We start from the raw sequence: 25,882 nt of genomic DNA, 5'->3' as shown, positions 1-25,882 counted from the left end.
ACCATAGAATCATCCTTGATGCTTTTCACTACCACTGAATCTAGAAGAAATTTAACCTTATTTCTACCTCCATAGTGAGTGATTTGGTAGACTGAAAGAAGGTTGGAGGTAAGATTATGAACCTATAGAACATCCTTGAATGCTCTATTTTCCATCTCAGCTTCACCTTTTCCTTCAACTTCCACTTTAGTATCATCCCCTACAAAGATTTGAGGTACCTTTGAAGGTGTCATGGAAAAAAAATCTTTCTTTAAAGCACCCATGTGATGTGTGGCACCTAAGTCAATAATCCATTCTCCCTAACTAACAATGTTTGTGAGGAAAGCTTACCCTTTGCTCTTAGAATATGAAGATGAAAACCCCTTTTCCTTATAAGAATTAGGCAATGGAATATTGTGTTTCTTCATGATGAATCAAAGAATTAGTTATTCATTCTTACATTATTATGATCATACATCATTTGGTCCATATTGTGCTAAGTCTTGTGCTTCTTGATCTTGGCATCATTTTTCTCTAAGGCAATTTCTTACATGGCATCAGAGCTATACCATATTCTTAGAATGTACACATCATGAGTCACATTATCCATAAAGGATTTATAGAATCTGACCTCTTTATCATATTTTTTTTCTTCTTGCCTTGTCTCTACATTTTATATTTCCTCATATTCTTCACCAATTTTCATATTTCAACCTCCCCTCTTCTCCTTTTTCTAAATTCCATTCTTCATATCCTCAAACTAAAAAGAAATAGGGTAAGGAAAAGTACTTTGTGGCCAAATACATTTTTTCACCGACCCACCAAAGAATCATTCTTAGCTTCCTCCTCTATTTCTAGGTTTTTAGCATTACCATCAAGGGGTTCTTCCAATTCTAACTCCATGTCCTTATATTTGACACTATTTTCAATTCTTTTGGCTAATTCCCTTTCTACATCTCCTATCTCATCCATCAATCTCTTTCCTTTTTCTTTACTACTAACTAGGGTTTTAGGGCATTTTTCTTTTTTAACAAGGATAGGAAAAGTGAGAGTTTCCTTCACATGGTCCATCATAAAAAAAAAAAAAATTAATTGCATCAACCATTCATGAAGAAGGGCTTTCTTTGGTTTCTCCTTATATTATTTGATACTATGAGAAAGTGAACACAACAACTATAAAGGGAAATAAACCCTAATTTCATGAAAAAATTTATTGAGAAACATAAAATGATAGTAATGAGCCCTATCACACATTTCAGCACAAGTTACATACTGAATTACATCTTTAAGAATGAGTTTCCATAATTTTTTAATGTAAGAAGAAGGCATAACCCCCTCCCTTTCTCTAACTAGAGCCCTATCCAAAGCCTTAGGAAAATTTCTAACCACTTTCCCAATAATTTATTTTTTGTGGTAGAAACTCATATCTTTTCTATTAAGACCTATTATTATAACCATCATGTAAATATCTAGAGGATTCATCATCCTACAAGAGTCATCGTGCCTACATTCCAATCATTAATGAATGCTTTAGTAATTTTTGACATTGTATCCTTCATTCTAGTCATATACAAAACTAGACCACCTTTATCCAACTTCTCCCATAGTTTCAATTCTTTTTTTCAGTGTTCAAAGTTTCCTGACTCCCTCCTTTTTAAAGCTCCACCAATAACACAACCTCTCCAACTTTCTCCAAAACCATAAAACTCAAAATGCATCTTTCTATTAACAAAGAAAAGCCCAAATAAAAACTCAAAATGAAAACCACTCACAAAATTTGAGAAAATAATTAATTTTAATGCATAATCTTGATAAAAATATACTCAATATTATTACACTTCATGTTCCAATACATTATTTTTGTTAATAACAAGATTTTTAAAATCTCTAACATTAGAAATTTCCTTATCATGATCAATCACAACTTTGATATTTTTGTACTCTACTAAATACTGATTAGAAATTATGGATTTTGAGCTAGCAACTATAATATTGGCAAGAACATCTACCACATTGTTTTCTTCCCTATACATGTAGGTTATGACCACTTTGTCTAGACTATTGAAAATATAAAAACACTCTAGCATTATATTATAAATTGAATATGAAGATTTAACCTTTTTTTCTAAAACAATTTAGAATATTCATGGAATCTCATTCTATCAATAACTACTCATAGCCACACTTGACTGCTAGCCTCAAACCATGCAAGAAACTCATAGCTTTGGCAAGGTGATTTGTTTGAATTTCAAGGGGAACCTATGTGACCTTGACCATATTACTATTGTAATTATGGGTTATTGCCCCACAACTAGCAGACCCTGGGTTCCCCTTGGTAGCCCCATCAAAATTCAATCTACACCACCCTTTTGGTGGAAAATATTATCTCACATTATCTCTTTAGCTTAACTACTAACCTTAGAAATTTGAGAATTATCAACTAAGATCATAGTCTTAAAATATAACTTACCTTCAAAGCTTCTATGTTAATTTTCCATTACATTAAGTTTGATTATGGTAGCCAACATAGTTGAAGTTCAAGAGACATCCATGATGACTTTGTTGTTTCTTTCTTTCTAGAGCTTTCATAAGAAATGGAGGTAAGTAGCTACTAGAAACCTTTTTTCACTAGAGGAAAATAGTCATGCTAGATAGATTAAACTTCATTCACCATCCTAGGCAAGGTCTAATAAAGATTCAAAAATTGGAAGAGACACATCCAAGTCTCCTAGGAATAAGGATACTGTAACAAACTATGATCTCTAGACTCTAGGGGCCCTTCACATAGAAAAAACCTATTAGAAAAAGACATACTTATTTTCATTAGATTCTCCATCATAAATATCTTGATCTAAATACTAACCAAAGGAAGATATTAATTTTTAGAAGAAGAAGTTGGTTCTATGCCTTAGTTCAAACAGGGGAAAATAATATGAGAGTTTAATGAGAGAAAATCCATGAAAACAATGAATATGAACTGCTACCACTACTTTCCCAATAACCCTATCATGTTCATTGTCTACCAGTATAATAGATTTGAGATTAGTCATTAAGGAATAAAATATAGGATAAAGAGTAGTGAGATCTACCAAATTTCCATTCTACCAATAGTCTACTACTAAGATCCAATCCTAGGAATACATCTATCCTTAAAGAGAATAAGCCTAATCAAAGAGGACATAGGACTCTAGAAAATTCACTTATCTTGTGAAAAATCTGCACTAGCACCATTGCCTATTTTTCATCTAGCTTTGGATATAATTAATTCTTTACCTTGTTAGATGCCATTCCAAATACTAGATACCTTAACTAGATTTTTGGAGCTTTGAAAGTTCATAAAATTCAAATTGTTGATTATATACTTACTCTTCAGGATCTTATTCCAATCTTTATGATCTTAAAAAATGCACCAATATTCTTTGCAAGTAGATCACAATTAAATAATTTTAATTGAGTGAATACTCAAGCCTCCATTCACTTTAGGAATACAAACTTTATCCTAAGCCACTAGTACCAGCCTTTTTTATCCTCAACACTAGACTAGAGAAAATTCCTTTGGATTTTTCAATAGTATCCAATAACATACTAGGAATTTTAAAAATCCTAAGACCATAAATCACAGGGTTTTGTAAGGAAAACTTGAGAAGTTGAAGTTTCCCTTCTTGACTAAGCAAGACACCTTCTCAATTTTACACTCCAAGATTTTGGCTATCTTCTCCTATTTAGGGATAGGGGTATCAATAATGAAGATTGATATTTTCTCCCAATTTATTGATTGACCAGTAGCTTTAGTATACACTTCAAGAAAATATTTAAAACTTTTGGCTTTCTTTATTAAAAGTTCTCCCATCATAATTGTATCAACAACAAATTTATCATAAGAGAAACTGAGATTGTTAGAGGATGTCTTAAGACCAACAATCAAACCTTTAGACACTTGGATACTAATAGATCCTCCTAGGATCTCCATTATGATCACAAAATGAATGGGAGAGAGAGGATCATCTTGTCACAATCCTCTACAAGGTTTTTTTTTTTTTTTTTTAGGAATAACCATTAACTATATTCATAGATGAAGAAGTACCAACTAGTTGAGCAACACGTTGAGTGAAGCAATCTCCAAAACTAATCTTCTTCAAAAATTTGAACATAAAATATCAATAAACAATATAATAATCCTTAGACAGATCAAAATTGAGAATGAATCCTTGAGAATTTGAACAATTAGTGGAATGAATCACTTGATGGGGTTTAATAATGGATTCCAAAATTTCACCTACTATACAAAACTATTACGTTGAGGAAAAATGAAAGAGGGGAGTATTGATAATAATAAGGAGGTCAAAACTTTAGAAAATACCTTATAAATGTAATTACACAAACTCATTGTCCTAAAGGCTTGTACTATTCTAGCACCTTGTTTTTTAGGAATTGAAACAATGAAGGTAGAATTTAGTTCCTTGACCAATTTTTTGGATCCAAAAAATTCTTTAAGTATAGGACACACCTCTAATCCTATTTCTTCCCAAAACCATTGAAAATTTAATATTGAGAACCCATTAGGTCTCTAGGATTTCTCACCTTCAAATGAAAATATTTCTTTTTGAATTTTATTGATAGAGAGAATAGAAACCAACATTCTATTAATATCCTCATCTAGCAGAGAAGGGATAGAATCTAAAAGATGATTCTAACTATTAGAAAAAAGATTAACATCCTTTTCAATATATTGGAGAAAAAATCACAAAAGCTTTAGAGATATCCCCATCAGAATGTAGATCCTTGTTAAGAGTATAAATAGTTGAAATTATTTTAGAATCTCTATGTTTAGAATACATGAGATGAAAAATTCTACTATTTTAGTCTCTAGAGTTTAGCCAAAGAGCTATATATCTTTATCTCCAATAAAGCTCTTCTTTGGTCACTATATCATGACACTTCACCAAAATCAACTTTTCCTTATAAAAAAATTATGAACACACCCATCCTCTTGAATAGATTTTTGAACTTCATTTAGAAAAACTTTAATAGTAGGTTTTTGAAAATAAGTATCCCTAAGAGTCTCCTTGCTCCAAACTTTGACTTTATTTTTAATATGACTAGGTTTTTAAGTTATTTTAAACATAGCCAACTCTTTAACTTGCACATTCCACTAGTCTATGACAAGATAATTAAAAGAAGGATTTTCTACCCACATCCTTCCAAACTTGAAGTATAATTTTGATTGACCACAAAAGGATTAGCCAACATAGAAATTAGGAAGTAATTTGACCCTATCTTGGTAATAGAGGAGAGGGAACAATGAAATATATTAAACCAATTACCCAAGATAAGAGATCTATCTATCTTTACCTAAATGAGATGCTTTCCCTTTATAGTCAGACTGCATATAAAAGTTGTCAGCATGAATGATGATGATATTCCTATGAGGGATTATTCTTGCATTGTTAGAGTAGTGGAGAGATAGTTAGCATGAGTGTGTGTTGCATTCATGACAATGTTTTTCATCAATGTCAACATACTAAGAAGAATGGAAAAGTAGCTGATAGAGATTAAGTTCATATGGAATGAGTATAGAAGATGAGGTCAAGTGTAGTTTGGGACATGTTCTATAGTGTATCCTAAATTAGTTTTCAAGTGCACTTATAGAAATTCAAAAATAGGTTGTAGTTATTTGTGATTTGTAGAAGACATTTTGTAGATAGAGTACTGGACAATAGTTTTTGGTGTTTATATTATATCTCTTAACAAGAATAGAATCTTGATGAGAAAAGTTAGATAGTGACATAAGGAAACCTAATGATGATGTTAGCAAGTTTGCAAAGTTTTATGTCGCATATGTGAGAATTTTTTAGAGGGTGAGCCGACAATATTTTGTAATTATGAAAAAAATGTATTGTAGTGTGTTATTTTAATGAGGTTCTATTATATATAATTGCGAGAGGATCAAGGCCAAGTCAATGAATTATATTGAGGAATTGGTATAAAGGGAAGTTATTTTCCTTGTGATGTATGATGTAAAGTGTGCAAGTAGTAAGTAATATGCAAATTTGGGAAATGTGAGATTTTAGATCTAGTATTGAAATCTTAGAAGTGTTTTGGTGCAGTAGAGACATGATAAGAGGATAGAGAAAGTATTGATTTTTTGAGACCATTTTCATTTCTATTATTTTCAAAGGAATAATAATGAGACTAGTTGCATAGCAAGTTTAGTGGTCTTGCCCCTAAAGCAATTTGGACAATGGGTCCTTCTAGGTTGGCAAAACTCCTAATAGGGTTAAAATCTCTTAACATGAATTTAAATTCTTCTAATTAGGATGGATATGTACTAAATATATTTCATTGGCTCCTAATAGAGTCCATTATCTTTCAAGGAACATTTATATTAGTACATCATTTTATGGGTACCATCCCTACTGGGGTTTTGCCACTAATCAAGGGTTTCCCTTGTTAACAAATCTAGTGTTATTGTGTATGTATATCTTCTTATGGTTTTTTCATATATTGATCACATGTTGGAAGCTTAAATGAGATTGATAAAATTTGTATTGATTAGATAATTGATTTTCCCCCTCCCCCTCTTAGTTATATTGGTGGACTTTACTTTCTAACAATTGGTATTAGAGCATCAGGTCCATGAAGGAAAAGCTTAACAACTTAAGGAGATCAATGGTGGGTCATTTTAGAAAAGAAAGTCCTAATTTTGATGGAGTTAACTATGATAGCTAGAAAGAGATAATGAACACACATCTATTATGCATTAGTCTAGGATATTGGCTTATTACAAATAATAAAAGGAAAATTGTGGAAGAAAGAAAACTTGAAGAATGTATAGAAGCTAAAAGATATTTTTTCATGTGCAACATGCCTTCTAGAGAAGAAATTTTGTCAAATTTTCCTAAAAATAAGTATAGTCAAGTAAAATCATTGGTATCATCTCATAAAATTTGGAAAGCTTTAGAATCTATGTTTAAAGGTGATAAGCAAGCTAAGACAATTAGATTGTAAAACTAGATATGTTTATTTCAAGAGGATAAAATGATGGAAGATGAATCTGTAAGAAGGTTTATTGGAAGAATATTAGAAATTATTGTAGGAATATAGTCTTGCAATGGAACTAAAGATGAGGATGAGATCATATGGAAGATCTTGAAGAATTTTACACCACCATTCAAGAAGACAACGCAAATGATTGAGCAAGTGATATCTTGTATTGGAAATTTTTCCAAAGAGACTCTTCTTGTAAAATTGTAAGCAACAAAAGTAAGTTTGAAATATTCTGGAGATTTTCCTATAGTAGAGTTTTCCTTTAGTGCATTAAATGTTTGCCCTTCTTTATCAAGGAGTGCAATCACTAGTAGAGTTTATGCTAGCAACAATAGATCAACATCTAAAGAAGATAGAAATATTGAAGAAGGAATTTCCTTGCTTGTGAAGAGAGAGCCATATGGTTAGAAAATATTTAAATGTTGGACTTGTAATGAGTTTGGACATTATGCTTCTAAATTTCCTAACAGAGTAAAGAAGTATAAAAATAATTTCAAGTGTAAAATTCCCAAATAATGTTTGTATGTAAATGATGATGATGAATCAAAAGAAAAGAGTGAAAGTGATGATGAGTTAGGATTTTTTTTATAAAGATAGAAAATCTAGAAAAATAAGTTATAGAAGAGAAAGCTCTAGTGTCACAGGTTAAGAAGGAAGTTGATTGGATCATTAATAGTAGTGGTTCAAATCATATGACTCATGATACAAATAAATTTATTGTGTTTAGTAGTTTTAATGGAGGAATTGTCAAAGTTGGTAACAATGTGGTATGTGTTAGAAATAGATAATACTGAGAGGGAGGGTGAAACAATATTTTACAAACTTTTGATTCTTACTTTATAACATAAATATGAAAGTAAACCAACAATTCTCAATAGTAAATATAACCATACACATAGAGAGCTCATAATACCATTATTTTTTAACTAGGGAAACCCTAGCCAAGGGAAGACCCTAGTGGGGATGATACCCACAAGATGAATCATTAAAAAATAGGATACTATTAAGGATATTGACTATATTAGGAGTCTATGAAATGCATATAGTGTCTCAAGTCCCTAATAGGAGACTAGGCCTTGTTAGAAGCCTCGACCATGTATGCAAGAAGATCCCACTACCCTAACATACAATTACACAATTCAGTTCTTCACAAGATAGGTATACATACAATACTTGCTTTACTATTGTAACTCACACTCTCTTTGATCATAGATCATATCTCACATCGCATAAGTCTTGCATAATAGTTTGCACAACATCTACATATCACAACTTTACTCTAATTGTGTAATATAAGATCTTTACTTATACCTTGCACATTCACAAATTATGACATAGTCAGCTTCCATGTCTTCACACACTTGACATAATATAAAATAACTAATGGATTATTATCCACATAGTCTGCTCATCATATCTTAGTAATTATTTTGTAACCAAAATAATTCCTCAAGATGTATAGCTCTATTTACTGATATTCTATGTTCTTCTCTATTAATACTCACACTAGTATTTTAATCATAACTTATGTCATACTATTTGACACATCTATGCACTTAACCACATCATCATGATAGTGTCATGAAGCTTCCCTTAATTGCACATAATCTAACTCTCAATGACTCATTTATACTCTTAAGATCTGTTCACTATACTATTGGAAACTGTCTAACACTTAGATAATTTTCTATATCCAAATGCATAAATGAAACATTGAATACATATTCCCATAAGTGACAACCATCAAGAAATATATCTAACCATATTGCCAAAATATCCCCCTTTGGCATTGATGGAAACATTTGAGAAAGTTGGTTAAGTTTGAAAATGATGTCATACATAACAAAAAACAAAATAAAGTAACTACAAAAATGCTTTCAAAACATAATAATTTTATTTATTTTTTGATGGATCATTACATTCCTTATCACTCCTTTACATTGATACATACATAATCTCCCCCTTACATATACATTTACATCTATACAATTTTCTCTACATAATACCCCCCTTTGACATTAGTGACAAAGGTGTCAAAAACTATATCACAAAACTTGTTTCCTACTAATGATTGGCTTGACATTTTGGATATACAATTGACAAAATCAATCATCAGCCTATTTATGTTCTTCTTCTAGTTTCCTTGGAATTTATTAGATATATTAATGAGTGAATAATATGCCACTTCAACTATGCTCAAATCAGTATGGGAAAGTTTGTCATAGGACATCTTTGATGCAAGACATTCCTCCAACTGCCTCTATAAAATGACAACTTTGGGTGTCAAATATTATCTAAGAACAAAAAATATCCTTAATGCCTTCTTCTTGTTAAACTCAATGTATTTTATATCACTATGAATCTTTTCAATTTCAATTTCAAATTCTTTAATTCTAACCTTTGGTTACTGCAATATAGTAGTGAGTAAATGAAGCTCACTCATATGGCCTATGATCTTTGCATCAAAATTTGATAAGTAATTGTAAGACACTATAGATTATCTATACAACTTCTTACATTTATCTAATATATTTATTAGTTCCTTTATACATACATCTAAGGTTTTCATATCATTCCTAATAGTTGTGTATACTATGTCAAATAGTGATGCATCATGCTTTGTCTGTGCTTGCACTACTATTACTTCAGCTAAAGTTGTGAACTCCTTACTAAAGGTATTCACCAACTCTTTTTCCTTAACCTACAAGTCTAGATTTGTTATAGCTATGGAAACTATCTTCTACATCCTCTCCAATACTTCAGCAAGAGTCTTCTCTAAAGACTTTATAGATTTATTTTTCTCAAACAACTTACTTATGGTGCACATTAGCTCTTTATGATCTTCATCATTAGATGGAATAGGTACTACTACTGATATTATTGAAGGTACATTAGCCTTTATCTTTTTTTCCTCTTCTTTCTTCATCTTCTCTTTTGCTTCTTTCTTATTCTTCTCTTCTACTCTCTTTACTTTGTCTTCTTTTTCTTTCCTCTTCATTTCCTCTTCTTCTTTTTGCTTCTTTTGTTCATATTCTCTTCTTTTCTTTTCTTTTGTATCTTTTCTTTTCATTTCTTCTGCTTCCTATTTCCTCTTTTCTTGGTCTTCCTTAATCTTCTTATCTTCTTTATCATCATTTGAGCCATTATAAGCTATGATATTGCTGATATTTCCAACAATATTTTCTCCATACCTTGTAAAATGATTCTCCTTTGTGTCCACAATTATGTGAGTAGTATCCACTTACATAGATTCAGTACCCATAACAATGTGAGGTGGTGAAAGTGCCTGTTGCATCTCCTCCACTTCTTCCTCATCACTAGAAGGTGTATTTGCCTATACATACACTAGACTATCAGCCTTAGACTATGCACTCACTTTAGGTACTAAGGGCATATATTCTACTATAGCCTCCTCTATTTCTTGCCTAACTTCCTCATAATTGCCTCCCATAAGAAGAATTACTCTTCTTTTGTTCCTTAGCAAGGTCTTAATACCCTTCAAAACTTTGTTTGACTCTTCCTTTGATCCAACATGACTTAACTTATTTATTGATGTGATCCTCATGTTCAAATATTCTTCTAATACCCCTCTCTTCCTATTAACCAACCTATTATATAGGTCTTTAGGAATCTTATTTTGTATACTTTCAAACCTCTTATTTCTTAAAATCATATATCTTATAATGGTGTTCTCTAACTGCATCCTATCCATATTATTGTACATACTATAAATTTTATTTAATTGATAAAACTTTTCATCATTTATAATTTTCATATTAAAATTTTCTACATTTGGTTTCCATGCTTTCTTACCTACTATTTTCCTTACTTCCTATGCATCTTTCTCAATAGGTTTATCTTTAGCATCATCCTTTGAACACTCAAAACTATTTCTTTGCATATTCTTTCTTTTCTTTCTGGACCCATTGGTGGTCTTCTTGACTCTTTTCTTTGCTTGTGGTGCACATTCTTGCTTAACCTTCACCAATATAGTAGACTTCCTTTCGATAGTCAGTACTTCAACATCTAGTTATCTCCTTGGCTATTCAAATCTTGCTCTTACTAGTTGTACTTTTACAACTGCTGCAAAAGGTAAAATAAGAACTTGTGCAAAAGGCTATGCCACTGTTACTCCCTTTGAAGGTCCTACTACTACAATGGGTGTTGCATCCAACACTTCAATCTACCCACTAGCCTTCATCTCTAATACAATTCCTTTCAAATCATTAAATTCTTGCATTAACATACCAGATTCCTTGAGGATGGAATCTATCTCCTTTACTACATTTTTCTTGTTGTCCTTTCTATGAAGATCAGAATAAACTATCCTTAATCTTTCATCATAGGTTCCCCATCTAGGACATTATTATTCCACTTATATTTGAATAAGATCTCTGCATGCCCTTTTATCAGCTTTCTGCTCATCTCATAGCCCATAGGATAAATAAATTTCACTCAGGGAATTACTACTTCCATGCAGATGTTGTCAGTCTCCACCATGAAACATTAATCATCTTTATATTTCTCAACCATAAAAGGAGGTATCCTAAACCTTAGTTTGATCTTTGATTGGAAACTCTTCATCATTTTGTCTATTTCATTATCTCTAGCATTCTCAAGCTTGGATCTATAGCACTGAGTCACTAACTTCATTGCGCACTCCCTGCTATCCAAATTAATTAGTCTTAGAAACTTCCTTGTAGCATAAAAGAATATATGCATCAATCGAGACTCAAATCTAAATACACTAATCTTCATTCTCTTGATCTTTGTAATGTTGGCCAACAATTTCAATCTGTTAATGTCACATGAATTCACTTTTCTTCATTCAATAGCCATCACATATTCTACATGAAGAAATCTAGCTGGTACAAAATTAACGCTTGATCCATGGTTCAACTTGTACCCCAATATCTTAGTTAACAACTTAATTCCTTTATTTTGAATAGGTTCAACCTTCATATTTCTTTTGTCAAACTTTATTTTTAGGTTTTTCTCAACCATTTTCCCTAAATTCTTCTCATTAATAAGATTAAAACCTTCATTGCTTAATCCTATGACCTTGTGAATTAGGTCATTTTCAATGACAATTGGTGCATCACCTAACAAAAACCTATCATCATGTACCCTACTCAATATGATTCAGGTCCATTCATGATTTTTTATTCTATATAAAGCATATACTTCACTAAATTTAATTCCTCTAGTTGTGCATACTCAAATTTTAGAGATAAATTACTATTACACATATGGCCTAAATCTCTATGAATTCTATCATCACCAATGCTCTCAATCTTATAGTGTATATAACTTCTGATATCTTCTACGTGCAACACATATTTTGGAACTTGCAAAAATACACCTAATGAATCATTTAATAAAGAAACAAATGGGTATTTCCTAAAGTCATACCTTGGTCTATCACTAACATCATACACTCTCTAACTAGCCATAGCTCTGTAATCTATAAATACTACAATAAACTATATTCAATACTTCATAAAATACCTCAAATTTGTGATTTAGGGCTTCTATAGCTTTTAGCTTCTCAACCTTTACTTTGTGCTTCAATTTATTAAAAATTACTCTTTAATTTTCTCAAGACACTTCGCGTAAAGAAATGGTAAGCTCAATCTTGATTATGATCCTTTAATCATTTCAAATTAGACTGAACATTAAATCTGTATCTACCACAAATTCAAAATATTGTCTTTATATACTAGTAAGCTTAATTTTTGAATCTCTTCTTACTTTGATCATATCAAGTCTTGCATACTTGACCATAGCTTCCTCTCTATGTCTTCTACTTCCTATTAACTACATAGCTTCCAAATCTCTCTCTCTCTCTCTCTCTAATATCAATTTCAAAAAATGATGCTTTGCTACTACTAGAGCTGCTTAATTCAATTGGGATGAGCCACAAACAATCTGTGACTTCAACTTTCCATTAGGTGCATCAAACTATTGTTCTTCCAATATTGCATGTCAAGTTTCTAGATTACAAGCTTTCACAAATGCTTCCTTGAATTCATCAACATGTTCCTTAATTGCTTTTTTCTAGTTGTCATCACATGCATTCTCATTCCTTCCATTATCTCTATTGTTGTTCCTGCTATGTGTAACGCCCCACCAAGGGATCCAAAGAATTAACCGAAAGTTTAAGTAACTTTGGTAGCATTTTTTTTTTTGAAACATGAAAGATAAATCATACACATAGTAATGCAAGCAATAACAACATTTCAATTGAAAGTAAACATAAACATACATAGCAGGTTACATTTTTCAAGGATCCCTTAATGTTGAATCACAGTTATATCTACTAATATTAATTCCTTCTAATACTACATCCACATGAAATAATAATGATAAGTCTAATGTTCTGAAAACAATATAATTTGTTCCAAATGTCCCTTGGTAAATTACATTTGAGAATGCTCATTCATCCACTGTATATGTCATAGGGTATGAAAGACATAAAAGAATATACATACGTGATAATTAAGTACATCATCCTAATCTAATCCATGATGAAAGCGTAGTAAGTAAATGAAATCACATGTCATACATGATACATCTTCATAGAAGATATAAACATCCATCATGAAAGATAGCCTTAAATCATAACACATAATTATCTAAGTGCACGGTTCCTTCCAACTATAAATAGCATCATTAGACCATCATGGGTCCTAGCCATCCCTCTGTGCATAACATTCCAAATCATCAAAGAGATCATCAGTATTATCATAGTAGGAATGTCATTCCTAAAACATACTATATCATATGCAAAAAAGAATCTAACATGCTACAACACATGCATAAGAAATCTAATCATGCAAAATGAAGCAAATAACATCATCTATCATATGCTAATCATCAATATAAGGATACGTGTCCACCATCATAATCCACAAACAAAATGAAGATAGACGCCAACAAAGAATGCATCAACCACGGTGTCTCAAATGGATCTCAAATGATAAGAGTGAAAAAGCACTACCACCCAACCGTGTGGAACCTAAATGGTCCACTCCCACCGCACTAAGGAGATAATCTCAAGTCCTAAATAGGCTATCAATCACATAGCACAAATACTCTCTAAGTCCAAGAATCCTAAAAGTATACTAACTCAAGGGTTCCAACCACAAAATGACATCTAATCCTAGAGGCACAACAAAGACATGTAGGAAACCTACTATGTAAGTGGGAAAGTTTCATTGCATGGATCATGCTAGAGTTACCCTGGTAGTCTCTCTATAGACCCTAACCCCCTAGTGATCCCTATGCAGCCACTAGTATACTCTCATACTGACGAAGCATACTACGGAATGCAAGTTCGCAACCAAGCATTCTCTCTACTCCCATCTTAGTCTATACTAGCACTTGAGGCATGGGAAAGAACAAACAATTATCTTATTAGGTTCACTTAAGTTAGTATTAGGTGTAATATTTTCCCTTATTAAACAACTTACAATGAGTTACCCTAGCAATTTAGGGAAGTCAATATCTAGTACCTACAACCTGCATAAAATCCATGCATGTACATACAATATATAAATGCTAAGCTAAACAAGCAATGTAAGGAAGTGGTGCATCATGTAGATCCTGACTAGTAGGTGACTATGACTCCCTTCCTTAACCACATCAAAAATTCCATACATAAGAAAACAAACATGCACACCATACACATGCAAGTATTTGGTAAGTATCCATAAGAAAACACATGTGATAATAACCATCTAACTAATCATCATCAATAACTAAAAGCAATGTAATAATCATCATGCATACATGAAATGTAGAGTATAAGTAATATCATCATCTATCAACTGAATCCATGACACAATATCTAATAGTCTTGAAATAATGCTACTAACCATCAACATATAACTAGTCTAATGGAGTTTGGCCATGATAGCAACAATGTATCTAGAAAAATATGAATGAGGGCAGGCACTACATCCACACCCCCTAAGATTAGGCTTACTCCTAGAGGCCTACAAACAAGTAGGGATATAAATCCCATAATCTAGCTGCACCCTCCCATGTAGCTAAAGAGTCATCAGTAGGGTCCCATTGGACCCTTACCTATTCTATGGTTTGACCCCTAAAGGTCAACTCCCACTGCTCTAGAATATGAACTAGCTCCAAAGCCAGTTTCCCATCCTCTACCTACTACACATTCCAATCAAGAACATGTACAACATCAAGAATATACTGCGTAAGTACTAAAACATAGAAAACATCATGAATGCGAGCTAGGTTGGGTAGTAAAGCAAGGTGATAAGCAACTGGGCCAATCCACTCAAGAATCTCAAATGGTCACACAAAGCGAGGTGCTAGCTTTGAACCCTTTTCATATCGGATCAAAATCTTCCATAGACTCACTCTCAAGAATACCTTATCACCCACAAAAAATTGCTTGTCTGTCCTATGTGCATCAGCATACTTTTTCTACCTATCATGTGCCATATTCAAGTGCTCATGGATACACACTACCTATTGCTCCATATCATGAAGCATCTCAGGACCCAATAGAATGCTATCCTCAAGATTGTCCCAACTCAAGGGTGTATGACAAGGGCATCCATATAAAGCCTGGAATGGTGTCATGCCAATAGAACTGTGACACTCATTGTTGTAAGCAAACTCCACTAGGTAGAGATAGTCCTCCCAATGAGACTACCTATCCATCACATACATCCTTAACATATCTTCCAAAACCTAATTCACCCTCTCTTTTTGACCATCTATCTCTAGGTGATATGCCAAACTAAAATTCAATTGTGCTCCAAGCTCATCCTGCAACAATGTCTAGAATGCAGATGTGAATATAGGATCCCTATTTGAAATGATCTTTCAGGGAATACCATGTAGTCTCACAATATCATGCATAAAGACATTAGCTATAGAAGCTACCATGTAGGAAGATCTGATTGGTGAAAAATGTGCTACCTTAGTCAATCGATCAATGATGACCACGATAGCATCATGACGATGAGTAGTCATAGGTAATCCTACTATGAAGTCCATAGAGATGACATCCCACATCCATGAAGGAAAGAGATTTGGTTACAAAAGTCCTACTGAATGCTGGTGTTCTACCTTGACTCTTTGAAACTCAAGACAACTAGCCACATAATTTGCAAGTTCTCGCTTTATCCCAGACCAATAGAATAAATGTCACAAAATAGCATGCATCTTCTTGACACCTGGATGAGCTGAGTAAGGTGCATGATGGGCTTTTGCTAAAATCAAGGTACAAAGCTCATCCAGTAGCGGTGCATAAATCCTTCCTGAATGTCTCAAGAGACCATCTAACTCTAGAACATAGCCTAAAAACTTACCCTCCAAAGGTCTTCCTGAAACTATTTCTCTGCACACTTCCTGGTAGCAAGAGTCTATAGGAAGTGCCTAAAGAATCTGACTCCTCAAATCAACACTAAGACTCATAGATGATATCACATGTCTGCTATGACTCAAAGCATCTACCACCACATTCTCCTTTCCTTGAATGTACTTTACCTAAAAGTCATACTCACATAGAAATTCTATCCATCACCTTTGGCGAGCATTCAAATTTGGCTAAGTGAAAATGTACTGAAGGCTATGATGATCACCATGCAATTTTAATTTGTGCCCCAATAAGAAATGTCTCCACCTTGTTAAAGCATGAACTACCACTGCTAACTCAAGCTCATGTGTAGGATAATTTAGCTCGTGATCCTTGAGCTTGCATGATTCATATGCAATCATTCATCCAATCTGCATCAAAACTGCTACAATCCCTACAAGGGAAGCATCTATACATACCATGAAATCACCTTCTGGATCGGGTACTACTAAGATCGGTGCACTAGTCAAAACCTGTTTGAGCTTCCCAAATTCTTCCTCACATTTCTCCATCCATATAAACTTATTTCCTTTCCTCTGAGGGGAAGTGATAGGATGCGCTATTTTGGAGAATTTTTGGACAAATCTATGATAATAACTAGCTAGACCCATGAAACTAGAATTCTTTAACACATTAATCAGTGTAGGAAAATCTACTATTTCCTAGATCTTTGTAGGGTATAAAGAAATACTATCACCTAAAATGACGTGCCCTAAATACCAAATCTCTAATTTAAAGAGTTCACACTTAGCTACATTGGCATAAATCTAGTTGTCTCTTAAGCACTATAAAACCAATTGCAAGTGTTCCTCATGCTCCTTCTGAGTCTTAGAATATATCAATATATCATCAAGAAACACAAGTACAAACCTATAAAGATAAGATCAAAACACCCCATTCATCAAGCTCATGAAAACTAATGGAGCATTTGTCAGCCCAAAAGGTACCACTATGAACTCATAGTGTCTATAAAAAGTTTGAAAGGCAGTCTTATGAATGTCAGCTTCCTTAATGCAAAGCTGATGGTACCCTGACTTGAGGTCATTCTTGGAGAATATTGTAGCTTCCTTGATCTAATCAAATAAGTCATCGATCCTTGGTAGAGGATACCTATTCTTTAATGTTACCTTATTCAATTGTCTATAATCAATACAAAGGTGCAAAGAACCATCTTTATTTTTCACAAAGAGCACTGGAGCTCCCCATGGTGACACACTAGGTTGAATGCTCCCTTTAGCCAAAAGTTCCTCTAGTTGAAGGTGTAACTAACCCAATTCCTGTGTAGTCATATGATAAGGAGCTTTAGAGATAGGCTCTGCTCCTGGAATAAGATCGATGCTGAAATTGATGTCCCTTTTTAGAGGCATGCCTGGAATCTCACTCGAAAAAACATCTACATACTCTTGTAGAATAGGGTGATCTAAACTCTTCCTCATAGGATCTTCCTCATCTAGTTCATTTACCATAACAAAAAATATCTAACATCCCTTATGGAAACTTCGCTTCAATTGCATGGCAGAAATCATCCGTAGAGATATAGGCCTCAGTATCCCAACAATCTTCACATCCTTCCCTTGGTCATCCTAAAACATAATAATCTTCTTCTTGCAGTCTATACTAGCTCTATGAGAGCCAAGCCAATCCATTCCTAAAACCACATTGTAGGAACCAAGAGGTATAACCTGAAGGTCAACTGCAGTATCAAATCCTCCTATACTAAGCTCACACTTATGAACTATAGAATCTGTGGAGACCTTAATATCGGAGGCTAGTCCCACTTGCCAACCATAATGCATGCTACTATATAGCATAAAAGGAACAAATTTTACAAATAGACTAAGTTAAATTTCAGTTTTTCCTATGTTTACGTTTAGGTAGAATTTTCAATTTTGAAAGCTAAGTGTTGCAGTGTGAAACATATGCAAGTAATAGTTTTAGATTTTGTTTTAGCTCACCTAGTTTCAAGTTTGAAAGAGATACACATAATAGTTCAAAGTCCTAGTTTTGTTCCAAAATACCTAGAGCTCCCAATGTTGAAACTTTGCTTTGATACCAAATGTAATGACCCGCCAAGGGATCGAAAGAATTAACCTAAAGTTTCACTAAGTTTGGTAGCATTTTTTTTTTTTGAAACATGGAAGATAAGCCATACACATAGTAACAAAAGAAATAAAAAAATTTCAATTGAAAGTAAACATAAACATACATAACAAGTTACATTCTTCAAGGATCCCTTAACATTGAATCACAATTATATCTACTAATATTAATTCTTTCTAATACTACATCCACATGAAATAATAATGATAAGTCTAATGTTCTTAAAACAATATACTTTGTTCCAAATGTCCCTTGGTAAATTACATTTCAGAATGCTCATTCATCCACTGTACATGTCACAAGATATGAAAGGCATAAAAGAATATACATATGTGATAATTAAGTACATCATCCTAATCTAATCCATGATGCAAGTGTAGTAAGTAAATGAAACCACATGTCATACATGATACATCATCATAGAAGATATAAACATCCATCATGAAAGATAGCCTTAAATCATAACACATAATTATCTTAGTGAACGGTTCCTACCAACTGTAAATAGCATCATTAGACCATCGTGGGTCTTGGCCATCCCTCTGTGCGTAACATTCCAAATCACCGAAGAGATCATCGGTCTTATCATAGTAGGAATGTCACTCCTAAAACATACTATATCATATGTAGAAAAGAATCTAATGTGCTACAACACATGCATATGAAATCTAATCATGTAAAATGAAGCAAATAAAATCATCTATTAAATTCTAATCATCAATATAAGGATATGTGTCCACCATCATAATCCACGAATAGAATGAAGATAGATGCCAACAAAGAATGCATCAGCCACGATGTCTCAGATGGATCTCAAATGGTAAGAGTGAAAAAACACTACCATCCAACTATGTGGAACCTAAATGGTCGACTCCCACCATGCTGAGAAGATAATCTCAAGTCCCAAATAGGCTATCAATCACATAGCACAAATACTCTCTAAGTTCAGGAATCCTAAAAGTATACTAACTCAAGGGCTCCAACCACAAATTGACATCTAATCCCAGAGGCACAACAAAGACATGTACGAAACCTACTATGTAAGTGGGAAAGTATCATCACACGGATCATGCTAGAGTTACCCTGGTAGTCTCTCTATAGACCTTGATGTAGTGCCTGCCCTCGTTCACATTTTTCTAGATACATTGTTGCTATCATGGCCGAACTCTATTAGACTAGTTATATGTTGATGGTTAGTAGCATTGTTTTGAGACTATTAGATATTGTGCTATGGATTTAGTTGATATATGATGAGATTACTTAGTCTCTACATTTCATGTATGCATGATGATTATTACATTGCTTCTAGTTGTTGATTATTATTAGTTAGATGGTTATTATCACATGTGTTTTCTTATGGACAGTTACCCCATACTTGCATGTGTATGGTGTACATGTTTTTTTTCTTTTGTATGGTATTTCTAATATGGTTAAGGAAGGGAGTCATTATCACCTTCTAGCCAAGATCTACATGATGCACCACTTCCTGCCATTTCCTTTTTACCTTACCATATATATATATATATATATATTGTATGTACATGCATGGATTTTATGCAGGTTGCAGGTATCGGGTATCGACTTTCCTAAATTGCCAGGGTAACTCATTGTAAGTTGTTTAATAAGGAAAAAGATTACACCTAATACTGAATTAAATGAACCTAATAAGATAATTGTTTGTTCTCACCCATGCCTCAAGTGCTAGCACAGACTAGGATAGGAGTAGAGAGAATGCTTGGTTGCAACCTTGCATTCTGTAGTATGCCTTGTCAGTATGAGAGGATACTAGTGGCTGCATAAGGATCACTAGGGGGCTAGGGTCTATAGAGAGACTACTAGGGTAAATCTAGCATGATCCATATAATGAAATTTCTCACTTACATAGTAGGTTTCCTACATGTCTTTGTTGTGCCTCTAGGATTAGATGTCTGTTTGTGGTTGAAACCCTTGAGTTATTATACTTTTAGGATTCCTGTACTTAGAGAGTATTTGTGCTATGTGATTGATAGCCTATTTGAGAGTTGAGATTATCTCCTTAGTGTGGTGGGAGTGGATTATTTAGATTCCACGTGGTTGGGTGGTAGTCCATTTTCACTCTTACCATTTGAGATCTGTCTGAGGCACCATGGTTGATGCATTCTTTGTTGGCGTCTATCTTCATTCTATTTTTGGATTATGATGGTGGACATGTATCCTTATATTGATGATTGGCATATGATAGATGATGTTATTTGCTTCATTTTGCATGATTAGATTTCTTATGCATGTGTTGTAGCATGTTAGATTCTTTTTTTGCATATGATATAGTATGTTTTAGGAATGACATTCCTACTATGATAAGACCGATGATCTCTTCAGTGATTTGGAATGTTACACATAGAGGGATGGCCAAGACCCACGATGGTCTAATGATGCTATTTACAGTTGGTAGGAACCGTGCACTAAGATAATTATGTGTTATGATTTAAGGCTATCTTTCATGATGGATGTTTATATCTTCTATGATGATGTATCATGTATGACATGTGGTTTCATTTACTTACTGCACTTGCATCATGGATTAGATTAGGATGATGTACTTAATTATCACATATGTATATTCTTTTATGCCTTTCATATCTTGTGACATGTACAGTGGATGAATGAGCATTCTGAAATGTAATTTACCAAGGGACATTTGGAACAAAGTATATTGTTTTAAGAACATTAGAGTTATCATTATTATTTCATGTGGATGTAGTATTAGAAGGAATTAATATTAGTAGATATAATTGTGATTCAATGTTAAGGGATCCTTGAAGAATGTAACCTGTTATGTATGTTTATGTTTACTTTCAATTTAAATGTTGTTATTGCTTCCATTACTATGTGTATGGTTTCTCTTTCATGTTTCAAAAAAAAAATGCTACCAAACTTAGTGAAACTTTAGGTTAATTCTTTGGATCCCTTGGTAGGGCATTACACTATGATTAGGATTCTTGTTGAAATTCCTTCTATCCATTCTACAAAATCTTGTTGTGTGCCCAAAGTTATTACCTAACTCACATACAAGTGCATTCCTCCTTTGATTGGTTCCATTCTAACTTTCAAGTGCTCTACAATTCCTTGTAATATGTTTAGGATTGTTATATTTGTAATAAACAAACCACTTCCTTTCACCATCAAGTTTCTCTCTATCATTAGATCTTCTCTAAGATCTACCTCTTCCATTACCTATAGGGTTAGTATTCCTAAAAATTTAACTATTCTCATTATTACCATCAAATTTAGGTTTCTTATAATCTATTTCTCTATGTCCATAACCCTAAAAAATTATAACAATAGAAATTTGTATTGGGTTTAATGGACTTATCTATGTAATCTCTCTTCATATGTCCAACTTTATTACAAATGAATAATCTACCTTTGAACTCATGTCCTACTTCCTTGGGTGGTTCATCTTGCTTGGATTCATCAACATGCTCTGGTTTCCTAGGTTCATCAGGTTTAACTGTCAAATCAATTAACTCAATAACTAAATCTAGTTTGCTTCTAATTTCAACTTTCTTGGCTAATTTCTCTCCAAGTAGATATCCATGTCCTATCTTGTCATAAGAAGGTCTTTGATGAAATATCTACTAATCTATCTTTTCACTACTTGAATAAAGTTTCTCCAACTATTGTTTAGTTTGTATCAATTCTCCTTTCATAATAATGTTGTATTTTTCTAACTCAGCATATTCAATCTTGATCATATCTAATTTATATGTAACTTGACTTAACTAGGATCCAAGATCTGCAATCTCAATTTTCAATTCTAGTTCACTAATGCCACCATTTTTCCTAAGACTTAACTTAAGCTCAACTATTATTAGTTCATGGTTCAAGATCTAATTTTCCTTTTAAAAATTTCTTGCTACATCATTGTCACTGGTCTATGCAATTGGTTCCTTGCCAAATTCTAAATTGTCATTCTTGTCTTTTAAATTGCCAATGTAAACTTTTGCATCTTCATACCTATCTTTTATGTTATCTCTTTCTTTAGTAAGAAGTTCAATATGCTCAAGAGCTTCTTCTAGGTTTTTCTTCAACTGTTCATATTCACTAGGATCTTACTTAAGTTGCTAAAATTCTTCAAAGAAAATGGGTTTTGATACCAATTTTTAGAATAGATAATATTGAGAGGGGAGGTGAATTGGTATTCTACAAACTTTTTCCCACCAATAAATATTGTTACTTACTTTATAACATGCATATGAAAGTAAACCAATAATGCTCAATAGTAAATATAACCATACACATAGAGAACTCATAACATATTATTTGTTAACAAGGGAAACCCTATCTAAGGGAAAATCTCGGTGGTGATAAAACTTGCAAGATGATTCACTAAGCAATAGGATCCTATTAAGCATATTGACCTTGTTAGATGTCTATGAAATTCATATAGTGTCTCAAGTCCTTGTTAGGAGACTAGGCCTTGTTAGAATCCTCAACCTTATTAGGAGTTGGTAGAATAAATACAATGTATGCAAGAAGAGCCCATTGCCCTACCATGTAATTATACAATTCAGCTCTTCACAAGATAGGTATACATAAAATACTCACTTTACTATTGTAACTCACACTTACTCTGATAAAACATTGGATTTCACATCATATAAGGCTTACATAATAGTTCTCATCGCATCTACAACATCTCACCACTTCATTCTAACTATGCAATATAAGATTTTTACTTATGCCTTGCACATTCACAAATTACTACACAAGTAATTTCCATGCCTTCACACACTTCAAATAATATAAAACAACTTATGGATTATTATCCACATAGTTGTCTCATCATAACTTAGTAATCATTTTTTAACCAAAATAATTCTTCAAGATGTACAACTCTATTTATTTATATTCTCTATTATGCTCTATTAAATATCCACACTGGTATTTTAATCATAACTTACATCATATTGTTTTTGTGCATCTATGCACTTAACCACATCATCATGATAGTTTCATGAAGCTTCTGTTAACTAACCATAAGCTAACTCTCAATGAGTCATCTGTACTCTTAATATCTGTTCATTGTGCTGCTACAAACTATCTAATACTTAGACAATTTTCTATCTCTAGATGCATAAATGAAATGTTGAATACATGTTGCCATAAATGACAACCATCAAGACAAAGATCAACTTCAAGACAAGATTATTTTTTTATTTTTTTTTAAAGTATGGATACACACAACATATAATACATGAGGATCACAAAGATCACAATAGAAGACTAAACAAACATCCAAACACCAACAGATCTCCAAACACCACTACTGACCAAAATGAGTAACCATGGAAGGACACAAATGATTTTGAATCCAAAAACATTCAAAATTCAAAATGTAATTCCAAAGTATTTGAGAACATGGTAAAGGGTATCAAAGACAGCTCTGAAAAACTTCTAGTCAAAGAAAAAAGTGTTTGCTATCTACCTAGGTAGGTTTCTTCCAAGAGCTAGGTGATACTTTAATTTAGCACTAGGCAATAATTTCTAGTATCGTACAACCTTTATAATGAAGGAGTGTGATACAATCAAGGTTTGGGTGACACTTCTCCTAAAGGTGTGTGATACTTCACAAGTATCATATGAACTTTCTCCAATGAGTGTGTGATACATCAAAGTATCACACGATAGAGTTTTTGCAAAATTCTTCTTCTTTGGGCATGCAATACTTTAAAGTATTGCCCAATGCTAATGCATGGTCACCCAGGAAAAGTAAGAAATGTGCCAAGGTAAACATAGAAGTAAACAATAAGTTAGAACCTCCACACCAGGGACTATCAAATCGATGAAATCAAGGAATGAACACTCAAGAGCATAAATGACAATGTGCCATGAAACAAGAAAGAGGAATATCTATCAATCTAAACCATAAAACCATATGAAAGAACATGCATAAAGAAACATTACAATGTACATGCATGGTTCACAAACCAAACATCATATGAAGTAAACAAGAACATATAAGTACCAAAACAACTAAAACTCATGCATGGTTAATCCAAACCATAATAACATAATGAAACCTTGAAGGTCCTAGCCATCACCCACATGTAACATCCCAAAATGCCATCTAGATAGTTAGATTTTTCTTATAAGGATGTCACTACTAATGTGTAATAACATCATAAGAACATGAAATCTAATCTTCTAATCCAATAAGCAATAGATACTCTAACTAAGCAAATAAAATCATCTAGTCATATTCTGAAAATCATAATATAGGAATTCATCAAATAACTAACATTATCTAAATATGATTCCAAGTTTTACAATGAAAGCATAAATCACAAGAAAGCTGAAATGTCCCTTTCTCTGATTTTATATGATATTTCAAGCCTCAAATCAGATCTTTAAAATCAAACAACCAATATTTCAAAGATCCATCAATTTCTCAATAAACCCCAAATCGAGTATGCCAGAAATAGTGCCAAAAGCTTCACAGCTTCACCTATTATTAATAAATCTGAAAGTGGAAATTTTTACATAAATTTGAGCAGAATAACAGCCTATAAAATGATATTTCCAGATCTGTATGACATGCACACAATAGCTCCCAAACAGAGGACAAAAACAATGCTCATCGGGCTCTCGAAAATAGCACAAAATAGCTTGGAATCACCACAAAAAATTAATAATCTATCACAAAAGTATAATCATATCTAAATAAATATATTTAGCTCTATTTTAAAATTTAAAATTCTGATATACAGCAGCATCCAAAACTGATATGAAATACTCAACCGGAAACACCAAACTCTTACAAAAAATATACCCGAAAACCCACAAATCTGCACTATTCAGCACAAAGGCAAACTCTGCATGAGCATGCACATGGAATGGCTTCAAAATCCCATCCTTAGCCTTCTTGAAAACCTACAAACTCCTGTTCTTGGGTCTCCTTCTTTATAGGTTTGGCAGCCTCTGAAGAACAACAAAGCAATGCGCAAAAATCAAGTTCTGGAATGAGCCCAAAATGCCTCCAAACCCCTTAACAGAGGGCATAATCCTAACTCACATCCAAGAGGGGTTAATAAAACATATTTTAATAATAATTTTTATTTATTAGTCCATTAGCTTCCAAATATTATCCCCTTTTTCTGAAACTTCACCTTTTTGGACTTGCCTGCCTTAGCAAAGATTATTATTTTTAATTATTTGAAAATGGGACATGACAAGTCCTCCCCTTCCAAATATTGCTTGTCCTCAAGCAATGGATGAAAAATAAACCAATCAATCCACTTAGATCCCAAATGTAGTCATGAACTATACTATTGTCAATTAATACAGGCTCCTGCAATATCCTCTGCAATATAATCAAGAGGA

This window comes from Cupressus sempervirens, chromosome 1, assembly GCF_028749045.1.
Source record: "Cupressus sempervirens isolate cs-2001-9-10 chromosome 1, ASM2874904v1, whole genome shotgun sequence".
Classification (NCBI taxonomy): domain Eukaryota; kingdom Viridiplantae; phylum Streptophyta; class Pinopsida; order Cupressales; family Cupressaceae; genus Cupressus; species Cupressus sempervirens.
Note: the sequence above shows the minus strand (reverse complement) of the source record.